We start from the raw sequence: 15,510 nt of genomic DNA on the forward strand, positions 1-15,510 counted from the left end.
TATACACAGCACACATTGAGCATTGTGTAGAAGAGATCAGAGGAGACAGAAGCAGCGAAAGCTGCTTCTATCTTCTCCTCAGGGTCCCCGGCAGTCAATGACTGCCGGGGACCTGACATTCAGCTGCCCAATCGCTCGGGCAGAAAGCTAACACCTGCGCCATAAATACTCTATGGCTGTAAAGGATCTGCCAGGCACAGCTTCGGGGTTAACTCCCAGAACTAATCAGTCAGCACCTGAGAATACATCCCTGAGACTGACTCCTGCTTCCACCATTCAGGCTGGCAGGCTTAGGAGTGGGAGAGCCTATCGTAACCTGGCCAGACTCAGCTAGCTCCCGCCCTCTGTCTATTTAAGCCTGCACTTCCTGTCCCTCAGTGCTTGTGATTCTTTCCTTGTGGTTTCCTGGCCCAGCTACAGCTCCTGCTATTTTTGATCCTGCTCCATACAGACCCTGGCTTACCGACTACTCTTCTGCTTTTCGTTTTGTACCTCGCACACTCCTGGCTTGACTCGGCTCGTTCACCACTTTGGTTGCTCACGGTGTTGCCGTGGGCAACGGCCCCTTTTCCTTGCTTGTGTTCCTTTGTATGTTTGTCGTGTTTGTCGTGCACTTACTGAGCGCAGGGACCGCCGCCCAGTTGTACCCCGTCGCCTAGGGCGGGTCGTTGCAAGTAGGCAGGGACAGAGTGGCGGGTAGATTAGGGCTCACTTGTCCGTCTCCCTACCCCCTGCCATTACAATGGCGTGGGTTTTATGGCCCCCGACCACCAGCCGTATATACACAGTCGGCGGTCATGACCCAGTTAATGTTGCTGTAGGCCTCTTGGTTGCCTCCTGCAAAGAGAGACGTCATACCCGACGCGCGTTTCGGCAGAATGCCTTCGTCTGGTGACTCACTTTAAATCGAGGCCTCCGCTGGAGAGACCCCACCCCCAGACGAAGGCATTCTGCCGAAACGCGTATCGGGTCTGACGTCTCTCTTTGCAGGAGCAACATAATGGGTATGTTTCCACCCTCTTTATACAGATCTGTTTAGACCTCGTTTCATGTTACAGATAATTACACTTGGTTGTCATTTACATGGTACATTTGTATTCCTATATGTGGGTTTACTCTTTATTTCGGCACTCCCTTGCAGATACACACATATTTGCTTTGTCTCCATTTGCTGTGTATTCCATGCCCCTTGTAGGTCATATATCGATTATTGTGGGTCATTGCATCAAGTCATACTTGGTTTGAATATGTTCTTGCCCCCATTTGATATATAGTAGACATTTTATTATCTGCACGTGGGCAATATTTATCCAGAATGTACCAATAGGTTGTGTCTTACAAAAATAAAGCAGGGATTTTTGCTTACCTAAACTATGATTCTCAATATCTTCTATACACTGTTACAATACTCTTGTCCAGATCACAGATTGTGTTAACCTCTGACTTCTGAAAAAAAAAATTAAAGCAGGAATCATAAATATCCATACAACAGGGCGCATTTCCATTAACTGTAACTAATCAGTTTTAGTACCATAGACAGAACAATTATCGGCGTTATCATTTGGATAGTTGACAATCTTCAAGTCTAGGACTAGCTTTGCTTACAACATATAACTGTATTTAAAGGGGCTGTGCAAGATTCCAAAAAAAAAAAGAATCTGCTTTTATTTCTTCCTCAGAAAAGGCTCCACTTTGTAATTCCTTTCAAGGGGGAAAATGGGCAGATATAGCAAAAACTAACAAGTTCCTTTGTAGTTTCTCCCTATAGTAATGTAGTTTGGTTCAACTAATAAAATTAACCCTAAAAATGAATCCGCTAATTCTCCTCTGAATAAGGATAACAAATATAGTTTATACGAAGTACGAGCCACGCATCCTTTTAAGAAGGGTCTATAGCACCCCTACAAACAGGGGACTAAACTGCTAGCAAAGTACAATGGCCTGTGTAGATTTTTCCCTGCACAGCACTACTTCTGACCCAGTGCCCTCACCCTGGTACAGTCCTGTATTTTTACATACAGCATATTAGAGTTATAGAGCAAACGGTAACAAAATTTTGTTATTTTCCACATTAAAGAAAGCATTTCATAATCAATACAATATTCTAATGTTGAATTGAAAGCATACAAAGGAAAAATACACCGATATACTGCCTATAAGAGGCTAAAGTATTCTTATTTTGTAGCCGCCACTTTTTTTTTTAAACTCGTTTTATTGAACTCAAATCTTGTACACGAATATAAATGAAACATTACATGAAATATATATATAAAAAACAAAAATAAAAGGATATATCATATATAGGATATATAAGTACACATCTAGTACAGAACAAAATGACATAGCCTTAGTCCCGTATAAGCAAATCCTGCAAGGTAACAGCGACAGTTAAAGTATTAGCCCTACATCTTATATACATATTCAAACATCTGACAGTACAGCAATAGAGGAGTTAAATAAATTCGCAGAACCAAGAGTTAAGGGTGACGAAGTCCACATATTCCAAACTTTGTCAAACTTCTACAGGCATTTCCTATTTCGGTAAACCACTTTCTCATAAGGAATAGTATTATTAACCAGTGATTTCCATTGAGCTAGCGACGGGAGTCTATCTGCCATCCAGTGTAAATCAATAGCCTTTTTTGCTAAAAACAACATTTCTCTCAGAACTATTCTGATATGGTGAGTCCCAATAGGCAAACCGCCAGTGTAACCAGCACCTCCCAAAGAATAATCTGAACCAACAAGGAAGTGACCTCCCCAAAAGGAGCTAATAAATGGGTAATGCCATATGAGATGTAAGAAATTAGCATCTGGTGTGTGGCATCTATGGCCATGTGGACATATGGCCCATCCTATAAAGCCTGGTCGGGAGTGAGATAACACTGGTGAGTTATATATAATTGGTTCAGTCTTTTATTTACAGAGGGAGAAACATGCATATCTGATTCCAAAGCTTCTGCCCAATCATCCCCAGATAACGATGGTATAACCACTCGCCATGCCTCCTCTGCTGATAGTAGCTGAGATTCCACCTTAGAATTAGGGAGATGAGTGTATAGTGCTGAAATAATACCTTTAGGGCCTTGCATTCTTAAAACCCCAATCAAAAGGAAGTTGTATATAATAGGGCCGCCCCTAGGAAATTGTGAAGTAAGTGCATGCCGAAGTTGTAAATAATAGTAGAAATGTGCCTGTTCTATACTGGGAAGTTCCTGCAATAAATAACAGAAGTGACTTATCTTTATAAATATCTTGTAAGGTCAGTACTGCATGTGACTTCCTGACATCCGATCCCTCTAGCAGCTGTACATGAGGGAACATTGGGTTACCCCAGAGAGGGGTTTCCTCTGGCATATCCTCAAATCCCCTTAGATCTTTGGCTGCCCTCCACACCTGATGAGCTAATTGGTGTAATAACATTAATTTCCCCATAAAAAATGTGGGTTGTTCCAAAATAGGCCAGAGATCCACCAATTCAACTACCTGTCCCAAAATATATTCAGAAAATGAAAAAGTCTGGTTCACGGACAACCATGATGCCAGATCCCCAGGCATGATGCAACTGATCCCCAGGAAATAAAGGTAAAAGTCAGTTTGTGCCTTAGACTTCCATAGACTGAACATTACTACATAGCTTGGTGTCATCTGGAAAAATAGAAATAGTGCTATTAATCCCATCCTCTATATCATTAATAAATAAGTTGAATAATAGTGGCCCCAGCATGGAACCCTGGGGTACACCACTTATAACCGGTGACCATTCAGAGTAGGAATCATTGACCACAACACTCTGGATACGGTCCTTGAGCCAATTCTCAATCCAATTACAAACGATACTTTCTAAACCTATAGTCCTTAATTTACCCATTAGACGTCTATGAGGGACAGCGTCAAATGCCTTTGCAAAGTCCAAAAACACTATATCCACAGCGGCCCCTCTGTCTAGGCTTCTGCTCACCTCTTCACATAAAAACAAATCAGGTTGGTTTGACAGATTCTGTCCTTAGTAAAACCGTGCTGGCTGTCACTTATAATACTATTTATTGTCACATAATCCTGTATGTAGTCCCTCAATAGCCTCTCAACATTTTCCCCACAATGGATGTTAAGCTTACTGGTCTATAATTACCCGGGGAAGACCTAGAGCCCTTTTTGAAAATAAGCACCACATTTAATATTATGAAGAGGGGGACAGAAATAACTGAACAAAGATCTTTAACCCCTTCGCGACATTTGCCGTACATGTACGTCATGGAAAGTACTGACTTCCCGCATCTTGCCGTACATGTACGCCAAATGTTTGGGACCGGCTCAGAAGCTGAGCCGGTGCCATCATCACCGGATCTCAGCTGTATCTTACAGCTGACATCCGGCTGTAACGGCGGGGACCGAAATTAGCTTCGATCCCCGCCATTAACCCCTTAAGTGCAGCGCTCAAACGCGATCGCTGCACTTAAGGTGTTTGCAGCTCATCGGAACCCCAGTAATGAAATTGCCGGGGTTCCGGTGGCTGCAATGGCAACCGGAGGCCTAATACTGGCCTCCCGGTCTGCCTAGCACCGAAGCCGGTCAAGATCCGCCCGGCGGCGGAGCCTGATCGGCTTCCGTAGCTGCCGGCAAGATGGCGCCGGGTCAGGAGCTGATCCGGCGTCATCAGCGGTGGAAGTCAGCTGTACTGTACAGCTGACATCCACCTGTAACGGCAGGAACCGGAGCTAGCTCCGATCCCTGCCATTAACCCCTTCGATGCAGCAATCGAAAGCGATTGCTGCATCGAAGCGGTTACTAGCAGATCGCCAGCCCTGACAGGCAATCGGGACTGGCGACTGCTGTTATGGCAACAGGAGACACAATGGTCTCCTGCTCTGCCATTACGGAAGCCGATTTAGGCCCCGCCGGGAGGCGAAGCCTAATCGGCTTGCTGTCAGTGAATGACTGACAGATCTAATACATTGCACTACATAGGTAGTGCAATGTATTAGAAAAAAAAAAATCTGACCGTTGGAACTTCAAGTCCCCTAGTGGGACTTGAGAAAAAGTGTAAAAAAAAGTATAAAAAAGTGTAAAAAAAAGTGCAAAAAATAAAAGTTTGAAAACAATAAAAGTTTCAAGTAATCAAATAAAACACAATCCCCCTTTTACTCTTATCAAGTCCTTTATTATTGAAAAATAATAATAAACCATATGTATTTGGTATCGCCACGACCGTAACGACCGGAGGTATCAAAATATTATATTATTTATTGCACGCGGTGAACAGCGTAAAAAAAAACGTAAAAAACGTTACCAGAGTTTCTGTTTTTTGGTCACTTTGCCCTACAAATATTAGAATAAAAAGTGATCAAAAAGTCGCACGTATCCAAAAATGGTACCTATAAAAACTATAGCTCGTCCCGCAAAAAACAAGCCCTCATACACCTCCGTCGACAAAAAAATTAAAAAGTTATGGTTCTCACAACTTGGCGACAGAAAAAATACATTCTTTTTACAAAAGTAATTTTATTGTGCAAAAAGTTGTAAAACATAAAAAAGTTCTATAAATTAGGTATCGCCGGAATCGTACTGACCCACAGAATAAAGTTAACATGTAATTTATAACGCATGGTGAACGCTGTATAAAAAAAAAACGAAAAAAGCTGTGCCAGAATTGCGTTTTTTTGTTTACCTGGCATCCCAAAAAATAGGATAAAAGGTGATCAAAAAGTCGCATGTACCCCAAAATGGTACCAATAATAACTACAGCTCGTCCCGCAACAAACCAGCCCTCATACCGCTACGTCTATGAAAAATAAAATTAGTTATGGCTCCAATAAGTCAGGAAATAAAAAGATATGCAGTTGTGCCCGAGGGGAACATTTCTTCTGTTTGAAGAGGCGATTTTTCAAGGACCTAAAATTAGGGAACCAGGAAAGGGAGGGCCCAAACATATCTGCTGGAAGTGACGGTGCCCGTATTATACCAGGACAACACTTTCCCAGCAAAATTCCCCAAACTACAAAGGCGCGGAGTGTGGACCAAAAGGGGGATAAGAAATGACACCATTTATCAGTGCGACACTGGCCTGTGCCGAAAGGATTGCTTCACAGCGTAACACACATCTATGGATCATTTTATTGGTTTTTTTTACCCCGTTATTATACCACCTGACTATGCCCCTTATATACTCCGCCCGGCTTACATATGCCCTACATTATAAACGGAAACACCAGTAAGACTCCAAACAAAACTACTACCAAGCAAAATCCACGCTCCAAAAGCCAAATGGCATTTCCTCCCATCTGAACCCTACAGCGTGCCCAAACAGCAGTTTCCTTCCACATATATGGCATCGTCATACCCGGGAGAACCCTTTTAGCAATTTTTGGGGTGTGTGTCTCCAGTGGCATAAGCTGGGCACGACATATTTGCCACTGAATGGCATATCTAGGGAAAAATATAAATTTTTAATTTGCACCATCCACAGCGCATTTATTAATGGAAAAGACCTGTGGGGTGAAAATGCTCTCTACACCCCTTAATAAATGCCTTGAGGGGTGCAGTTTCCATAGTGGGGTCACTTCCCAGGGGTTTATTTTTATTATTTCACATCTGAGCCTCTGCAGTTGTGAACCAATACTTTGTAAATCGCCAAATTAGGCCTCAATTTTACATGGTACCCTTTCACTCCTGAGCCTGGTCGACTGTCCAGGCAAGAGATTAGGGCCACATGTAGGGTGTTTCTAAAACCAGGAAACCCAGCATAATAATTAGAGAGCTGTCTCGTTATGGTGGCACAAGCTGGGCACCACATATTGTCCACATATCTGTGGAAAAAATCCCATTTTCACTCTGCAACATCGAGTTCACACTAATTTCTACAAAACACCTGCAGGGTTAACATGCTCACTACACCCGTAGGTAAATGCATTGAGGGGTGTAGTTTCCAAAATGGGGTCACTTCTGGGGGGTTTCCACTGTTTTGGGCCCACAGTCGCCCAGAAACCAATCCAGAAACATCTGCACTCCAAATGGCGGTCCTTCCCTTCTGAGCCCTGCCGTGTGCCCAAACAGCAGTTTATGACCACATATGGGGTATTGCCGTACTCGGTAGAAATTGCTTTACAAATGTTGGGTTCTTTTTTTCCTTTATTTGTTGCGAAAATGAAAAAATTTGCGCTAAAGCTACATCTTATTGAAGAAAAAGGATTGTTTTTATTTTCACTGCCCAATTCTAATAAATTCTATGAAACATCTGTGGGGTCAAAATGCTCACTACGCCCCTAGATGAATTCCTCAAGAGGTGTAGTTTCCTAAATGGTGTCACTTTTTGGGCGTTTTCATTGTTTTTTCCCCTCAGGGGCTTTGCAAATGTGACATGGCCGCCGCAAACCATTCCTGCTCAATGTGATCTCCAAAAGCCAAATAGCGCTCTTTCCCTTCTAAGCCAAGCCGTGTCTCCAAACAGCTCACTTGCACCCCATTATCCATTTATTTCTATTGAGGCACTTCATTTATTACTGCCCCCTATATTTCACTTATAGTATTACACTTGCACACACACTATTCATTTATTATTTCTTACTACACATCCCATGCACCACACACCACTCCCCTCAAGACTAGTGGGAGTGGCTATTATTATTTAAAGCACCTGCTCGCCCTTTCATCAGCATTTCTGGCCTGGCTGTGTCCATTTGTAAGCATGGCCTTTTTCGGTGTTTTTGTATATGTCCCTGTGTTTTTATCGGTTCTGTTTGTGCATCTGGAACGTTCTGTTCCAGTTTAGGATTTAGGGACTCGCAAGTCTGGGGATCCTTGTCGTGGATTGCGAGCTTGCGTCCTTTTGGCCAAAATGATTACCAATACCCCAGGTATTTTTCATTATTATGTACATTCGCTTCTCTTGGACACAGCTGGGTCTTTGATGCTGGGAGAGCATGGTGTGTTGTTGTTTGGCATAGCAAGCAGGGTAGCCCGCTCTATGAATTATCAAGGCGTCACAAATAGGCTTCTACCTGGCTATACACGTTGTGCCTCATGACGTACACACTATCCCTCCATGTTTCACTCACTTGCACCCCATTATCCATTTATTTCTATTGAGGCACTTCATTTATTACTGCCCCCTATATTTCACTTATAGTATTACACTTGCACACACACTATTCATTTATTATTTCTTACTACACATCCCATGCACCACACACCACTCCCCTCAAGACTAGTGGGAGTGGCTATTATTATTTAAAGCACCTGCTCGCCCTTTCATCAGCATTTCTGGCCTGGCTGTGTCCATTTGTAAGCATGGCCTTTTTCGGTGTTTTTGTATATGTCCCTGTGTTTTTATCGGTTCTGTGTGTCTCCAAACAGCCGTTTATTACCACATGTGGGGCATTGTTTTACTCGGGAGAAATTGCTTTACAAATTTTGTGGTGCTTTTTCTCCTTCAGTCCTTGTGGAAATGAGTAAAAATAAGCTAAACCTACATTTTCTTTGAAAAAATGTTGATTTTTATTTTCAGGGCCTACTTCCAGTAATTTCTGCAAAAAACCTGTGGGGTCAAAGAGCTCACTATACCCCTAGATAATTTCCTCAAATGGTGTAGTCTCCAAAATGGGGTCACTTGTGGGGGGTTTCCACTGTTTTGTCTCCTCAGGGACTTCGTAAATGTGACATGGCCTCCGCAAACCATTCCTGCTAAACTTGAGCTCCAAAAGCCAAATAGCGCTCTTTCCCTTCTCAGCCCTGCCGTGTCTCCAAACAACAGTTTATTACCACATGTGGGGCATTGTTTTACTCGGGAGAGATTGGTTTACAAATTTTACGGTGCTTTTTCTCCTTCAGTCCTTGTGGAAATGAGAAAAAATTAGCTAAACCTACATTTTCTTTGAAAAAATTTAGATTGTCATTTTCAGGGCCTATTTCCAATAATTTATGCAAAAAACCTGTTGGGTCAAAACGCTCACTATACCCCTAGATAATTTCCTCAATGGGCGTAGTTTCCAAAATGGGGTCACCTGTGGGGGGTTTCCACTGTTTTGTCCCCTCAGGGGCTTTGTAAATGTAACATGGCCTCCACAAATGATTCCTGCTAAACTTGAGCTCCAAAAGCCAAATAGCGCTCTTTCCCTTCTCAGCCTCGCCGTGTCTCCAAACAACCGGTTATTACCACATGTGGGGTATTGTTTTACTCGGGAGAAATTGCTTTACAAATTTTACGGTGCTTTTTCTCCTTTAGTCTTTGTGAAAATGAGAAAAAAAATCGCTAAACCTACATTTTCTTTGAAGAAATGTTGATTTTAATTTTCACGGCCTACTTCTAATAATTTCTGTAAAAAAGCTGTGCGGTCAAAATGCTCACTGTACCCCTAGATAATTTCCTTGAGGTGTGTAGTTTCCCAGATGGGGTCACTTTTGGGGGATTTTGACTGTTTTGGCACCGCAAGAGCCCTTCAAACCTGACATGGTGCCTAAAATTTATTCTAACAAAAATAAGGCCCGAAAATCCACCAGGTGCTCCTTTGCTTCTGAGGCCGGTGCTTCATTCCAGTAACACGCTACGGCCACATGTGGGATATTTCCTAAAACTGCAGAAACTGGGCAACAAATATTGAGTTGCATTTCTCTGGTAAAACCTTCTGTGTTATAAAAAAAATTGTACTAAAAATTTATTTCTGCAAAAAAATATGAAATTTGTAAAATTCACCTCTACATTGCTTTAATTCCTGTGACATGTGTAAAGGGTTAAGACATTTTCTAAATGCTGTTTTGAATACTTTGAGGGGTGAAGTTTTTAAAATGGGGTGACTTTTTGGGGGTTTCTAATATATAAGGCCCTCAAAGCCACTTCACAACTGAACTGGCCCCTGTAAAAATTGCCTTTTGAAATTTTCTTGAAAATGTGAGAAATTGCTGCTAAAGTTCTAAGCCTTGTGAGGTCATAGAAAAATAAAAGGATGTTCAAAAAACGATGCCAATCTAAAGTAGACATATGGGTGATGTTAATTAGCAACAATTTTGGGTGGTATAATTGCCTGTCTTACAAGCAGATACATTTAAATTGAGAAAAATGCAAATTTTTGCAATTTTTCGCTAAATTTTGGTGTTTTTCACAATTAAATACTGAACATATCGAGCAAATTTTGCCAGTAACATAAAGTCCAATGTGTCACGAGAAAACAATCTCAGAATCGCTTGGATAGGTGAAAGCATTCCGGAGTTATTACCACATAAAGTGACACATGTCAGATTTGAAAAATGAGGCTCGGTCAGGAAGGTCAAAAGTGGCTAAAGAGGGAAGGGGTTAAGAACTCAAGGGTGTAACCCAACTGGTCCCGTGGACTTGTGTACATTTATTTTGTTTAATTTAGCTTGGACCATCTCTACATTCATCCAATTCAGTATATCAACTGATATACACCGCATTCCAAATTATTATGCAAATGTTATTTTTCGCTGATTTTCCTAAATAGTCGATGCAAATGACAGTCAGTATAATCTTCAAGCCATCAACCGTTGGAGTATAATGCAAATTTTATTGAACAAATCTCCTAAAGATAACAGATAATAGCTAAGTAGAAATTCTAACAACCTAACACAACTGTTAGATGCATATTTATTTATTTATATATTTATTTTTTAGTATTTTAGGTGGAAATACTCTTTATTTCTACTGTGTGGGAATACAGCATATAAACAGATCTATTTGGGACACATCGAGCACCTATTTCACAATTTCCAATTGCTCGAACACAAACTGATCTATCTAATCACAATGGGGGCATCTCCCAATGGATTTTTGTTTTTTCCAGAAGCAGCCTCTGATCCTAGTAACATTGTCATGGTGACAGCAGGTTGGCAAAGCACACAATAATAATGACACCTCAGGGACACAAAAGCATGCTCAGTCAAAAGAAGACACGGTTACCTTGCTTGTAAATTGAAAACACATCACAGTGATAAAGGGTGAGTATTTTACCTGCAGGTCTTTTTTGTTTATATAAAATACACTTATTAAATCGTAATCGTATGGAGCCAAGCAAGGGAAACTTGCATCTTTTGTACAAAACATATAAAATCTCCACTATTTCAGGAAAATCGCGTTATCAGTACAAAAAAGTTCCAACTAATTTCTAAACTAGGACATGCGCTATGTGGTCTGACGTAGTGGATCCACTTAAAGTACAAGCTAGGAAGCTTGAAGATGTTTGGCCTGTCACTAATGCAAGGCATTATGTTTCTTGTGCCCAGGGCCGTAACTTGGAGTTCTTGGGCCCCAAAGCAAAATCTGCACGAGTGTTCCCCACTTACCATGTGCCATTTATAATACTGGTGTTTTCTTATGTGGCAGATGAGCGTTGGGGCCCCTCAGACACGAGTTGCTAAGAGGACTGCTCCTGCTACAAAGGTGTTGACTAGCTGTTTCTTTTTTTTGCGGAACCTTCATAGGGACTTATAATTTAGTGAATGCAGTTGTGCTATCTAACTCACATTTGCTATCATAACATCATCTCACAGCCTCATAGCATCTTCCATTTAAAGGATGATTTTTGTTTTATCATTAAATTAACCCCTTCGCGCACCCACACATGTGCCATTACGTCCTGGTGTGGGGGTGATGTTTGGAGCACGTTCATGCGCTGAGTGCGCTCTATATGCTGCGGGTGTCGACTGTGTTTTACAGCTGACACCCCCGGGACTAACAGCCAGGAACAGCAACCGCATGGTTCCTGGTTGTTTAACCCCTCAAATGCTGCGGTCAATCGCGACTGGAATTTGTATCGCTGCATCCGTAAAAGTCTGAACCATTAAATATAGCATTATTTAATGCGCGCAGTGAAAGCCGTACAAAATAAAATATGTAAAATGACCAAATTGCAGTTTTTTTTGTCAACTTAGTAATAAAAGTAAGAAAAAGTAATCAGAAAGTTGTATGTACCAAAAAATGGTACCGATAAAAACTACAGCTCGTCCCGCAAAAGAAAGCTATCACACTGCTCAATCTATCGAAAAATAAAAAAGTTATGGCTCTAAGAATATGGCGACACAATAAAAAATTTAACTAGAAGTTTTTTTTCTTTAAAAATAGTAAAATATTAAAAAAAAACTATATAAATTTGGTATCACCGTAATTGTGTTGAGCCACAGAATAAAGTTAAGTTGTTGTTTTTACTGCATGGTGAAAGCTGTAAAAACAAACCCCAAAAAACAATCAAGGAATCACAGTTTTTTCAAATTTCAGCCCGCAAATAAAAAAAAAAAACAGTTTTCCAGTACATTATATGGGACCAACATTTAAATGCTACCAATGGAAACTACAACTCCCTCCGCAAAAAAAATAAGCCCTCACACCACTCTTTTGATGGAAAAATAAAAAAGTTATGGCTCTTGGAAGGCGGGAGTGAAAAACGAAAATGAAAAATAGTAGTAGTTCTCTACTATAATAGTAGGCTCAGTAATTACAGACAGTAGGTTTAGAGGGGCGTTCCCAGGATAAACCATTAACAAATTATTTGTGTGGGTAATGGTAGACAGCGTTTGATACAGATGAAGTAGTTGAGCAAATGGTTACATCATTGTCTATATTCTGGATGGAACACCCGGACCCCTTGCGGTTCTACTAAACCAAGTGTAACGACAGGGGGGTTGGGAAACAGACAGTGAGCCCTAATCTACCCCCCACTCAGTCCCTGCCTACTTGCAACGACCCGCCCTAGGCGACGGGGTACAACTGGACGACGTTCCCTACGCTCAGTTGGTGCACGACAGACAAACAGACAAGGGGACACAAGCAAAGGGAAATGGGGCAGTTGCCCACGGCAACACCGTGAGCAACAAGAGAGGTGAACGAGCAGAGTCAAACCAGGAGTGTACGAGGTACCAAACGCAGAGCTGGAGAGAAGTCAGTAAGCCGGGGTCAGTATGAAGCAAGGTCAAATAGCTAGGAGCTGCAGCAAGGCCAGGAAACCACACGAGAAGAATCACAAGCAAAGGAGGAACAGGAAAGGCAGGTATAAATAGACAGAGGGCGGGAGCTAGCTCCGTCAGTCCAGGCTGCGATAGGCTCTCCCACTCCTAAGCCTGCCATCCTGAGTGGTGGAAGATGGAGTCAGTCTCAGAGACATAGAACCAGGTGCAGACTGATTACCCATGGGCGTATACACAGAAGTTGTGCCTGGCAGAACCTTTACAGTACCCCCCGCTTTTATGAGGGGCCACCGGACCCTTTCTAAGTGGACCTGGTTTATTGGGGAAACGAAGGTGGAACTTCCTGACCAATACCCCAGCGTGAACATCCCAGGCGGGTACCCAAGTCCTCTCCTCAGGCCCGTATCCTCTCCAATGGACCAGATACTGGAGGGAGCCTTGGACCATCTTGCTGTCCACAATCTTGGCCACCTCGAATTCCACCCCCTCAGGGGTGAGAACGGGAACAGGAGGTTTCCTCGAGGGAGCCAAGGATGGGGAGCAGCGTTTAAGGAGGGAGGCATGAAACACGTCGTGTATACGAAAAGATGGGGGTAACTCCAGCCGGAAGGAGACAGGATTGAGGACTTCAATGACCTTATACGGCCCTATAAACCGGGGAGCAAACTTCTTCGACGGGACCTTAAGGCGCAAGTTCTTAGACGATAACCACACCAGATCCCCGACCATAAACAAGGGGTTAGCAGAACGTCTTCTATCAGCCTGGGTTTTTTGTCTGCTCAGGGACGCCTCTAGGTTCTTCTGAACCTGGGCCCAGACTGTGCACAGTTCCCGATGAACGACCTCTACCTCGGGATTGTTGGAACTACCAGGTGAAACGGAGGAGAACCGTGGATTAAACCCAAAATTACAGAAAAAGGGGGAGACCCCTGACGAGTTACTGACCCGGTTATTAAGGGAAAATTCGGCGAGGGGAAAGAATGAGACCCAATCATATTGACAGTCAGAGATAAAGCACCTTAAATATTGTTCTAGAGACTGATTAGTCCTCTCCGTTTGGCCATTAGTTTCAGGATGGCAGGCAGAGGAGAAGGACAGATCAATCTCCAACTTTTTACAGAAGGCTCTCCAAAACAATGAAACAAATTGTACCCCTCTGTCCGAAACAATAATGACAGGGACCCCATGGAGACGCAGGATGTGTTTGACAAACAAGGTAGCTAACGTCTTAGCATTGGGTAGTTTCTTGAGGGGCACAAAGTGGCACATCTTACTGAAGCGGTCTACTACAACCCACACCACCGACTTGCCTTGAGATGGAGGCAAATCGGTGATAAAATCCATGGAGATATGGGTCCAAGGTCTCTGGGGAATGGGCAAAGAACGTAGTAAGCCCACTGGTCGGGACCTGGGAGTCTTGGACCTGGCACAAACCTCACAAGCGGCGACGTAGGCCTTAACGTCTTTAGGCAACCCAGGCCACCAATAGTTTCTGGCAATGAGGTGTTTGGTACCCAGGGTGCCTGGATGACCAGATAGTGTGGAGTCATGATTTTCCCTAAGTACCCTTAGCCGGAATTGCAGGGGAACAAACAGCTTGTTCTCAGGAAGGTTCCCGGGAGCTGAACCTTGATCAGCCGCAATTTCAGAGACTAAATCAGAATCAATAGAAGAAACGACTATACCAGGAGGAAAAATACAAGCAGGATCTTCCTCCGAAGGAGGGCTGGCCATGAAGCTACGCGACAGTGCATCGGCCTTAATATTTTTAGACCCAGCCCTATAGGTAACCAAAAAGTTGAATCTGGTAAAAAATAGCGCCCATCGAGCTTGTCTCGGGTTTAGCCTCCGGGCAGATTCTAGGAAAACCAGATTCTTGTGGTCGGTAAGGACCGTTACCTGGTGCCTAGCCCCCTCCAGGAAGTGGCGCCACTCTTCAAATGCCCATTTAATGGCTAAGAGTTCGCGGTTGCCAATATCATAGTTACACTCAGTGGGCGAAAACTTCCTGGAGAAGTAGGCACAGGGACGGAGATGGGTGAGGGTCCTGGTACCCTGGGACAAGACAGCACCCACTCCCACCGCGGATGCGTCAACCTCCACGATAAATGGCTCCATTTGGTTGGGCTGGACCAGCACCGGGGCCGAGATAAAGCACTTCTTAAGGACCTCAAAAGCCTGGACAGCCTCAGGAGGCCAGTGGAGGAGATCAGCACCTTTGCGAGTGAGGTCCGTAAGAGGCTTAGCGATGACCGAGAAGTTAGCAATAAATCTCCTGTAATAATTAGCGAACCCCAAGAAACACTGTAACGCCTTCAGGGAGGCAGGTTGGACCCATTCCGCCAAAGCCTGGACCTTGGCGGGGTCCATGCGGAATTCATGAGGAGTGAGGATTTGACCCAAAAATGGTATCTCTTGCACCCCAAACACACATTTTTCGGTCTTAGCAAACAGTTTGTTTTCCCGAAGGACCTGGAGCACCTTCCTGACATGCTCAATGTGGGAGGACAGGTCCTTGGAAAACACAAGTATGTCATCAAGGTACACTACAAGAAATACCCCCAGGTAATCTCTTAAAATCTCATTTATGAAATTCTGGAA

The 15,510-nt window shown here is 43.1% G+C and overlaps 1 protein-coding gene across 1 annotated transcript in view; it reads right to left on the minus strand.

The window, feature by feature from the left end:
* Positions 1-15,510, minus strand: part of LOC142741808 (uncharacterized) — an 83,946-nt gene that overhangs the window by 38,918 nt on the left and 29,518 nt on the right. Inside the window, exon 2 of the mRNA XM_075851140.1 lies at positions 1,367-1,446. The gene's annotated coding sequence lies outside the window, so the exon portion shown is untranslated. The remainder of the gene's footprint in view (positions 1-1,366; positions 1,447-15,510) is intronic.

The sequence above is a fragment of the Rhinoderma darwinii genome, chromosome 2 (assembly GCF_050947455.1).
Source record: "Rhinoderma darwinii isolate aRhiDar2 chromosome 2, aRhiDar2.hap1, whole genome shotgun sequence".
Taxonomy (NCBI): Eukaryota; Metazoa; Chordata; class Amphibia; order Anura; family Rhinodermatidae; genus Rhinoderma; species Rhinoderma darwinii.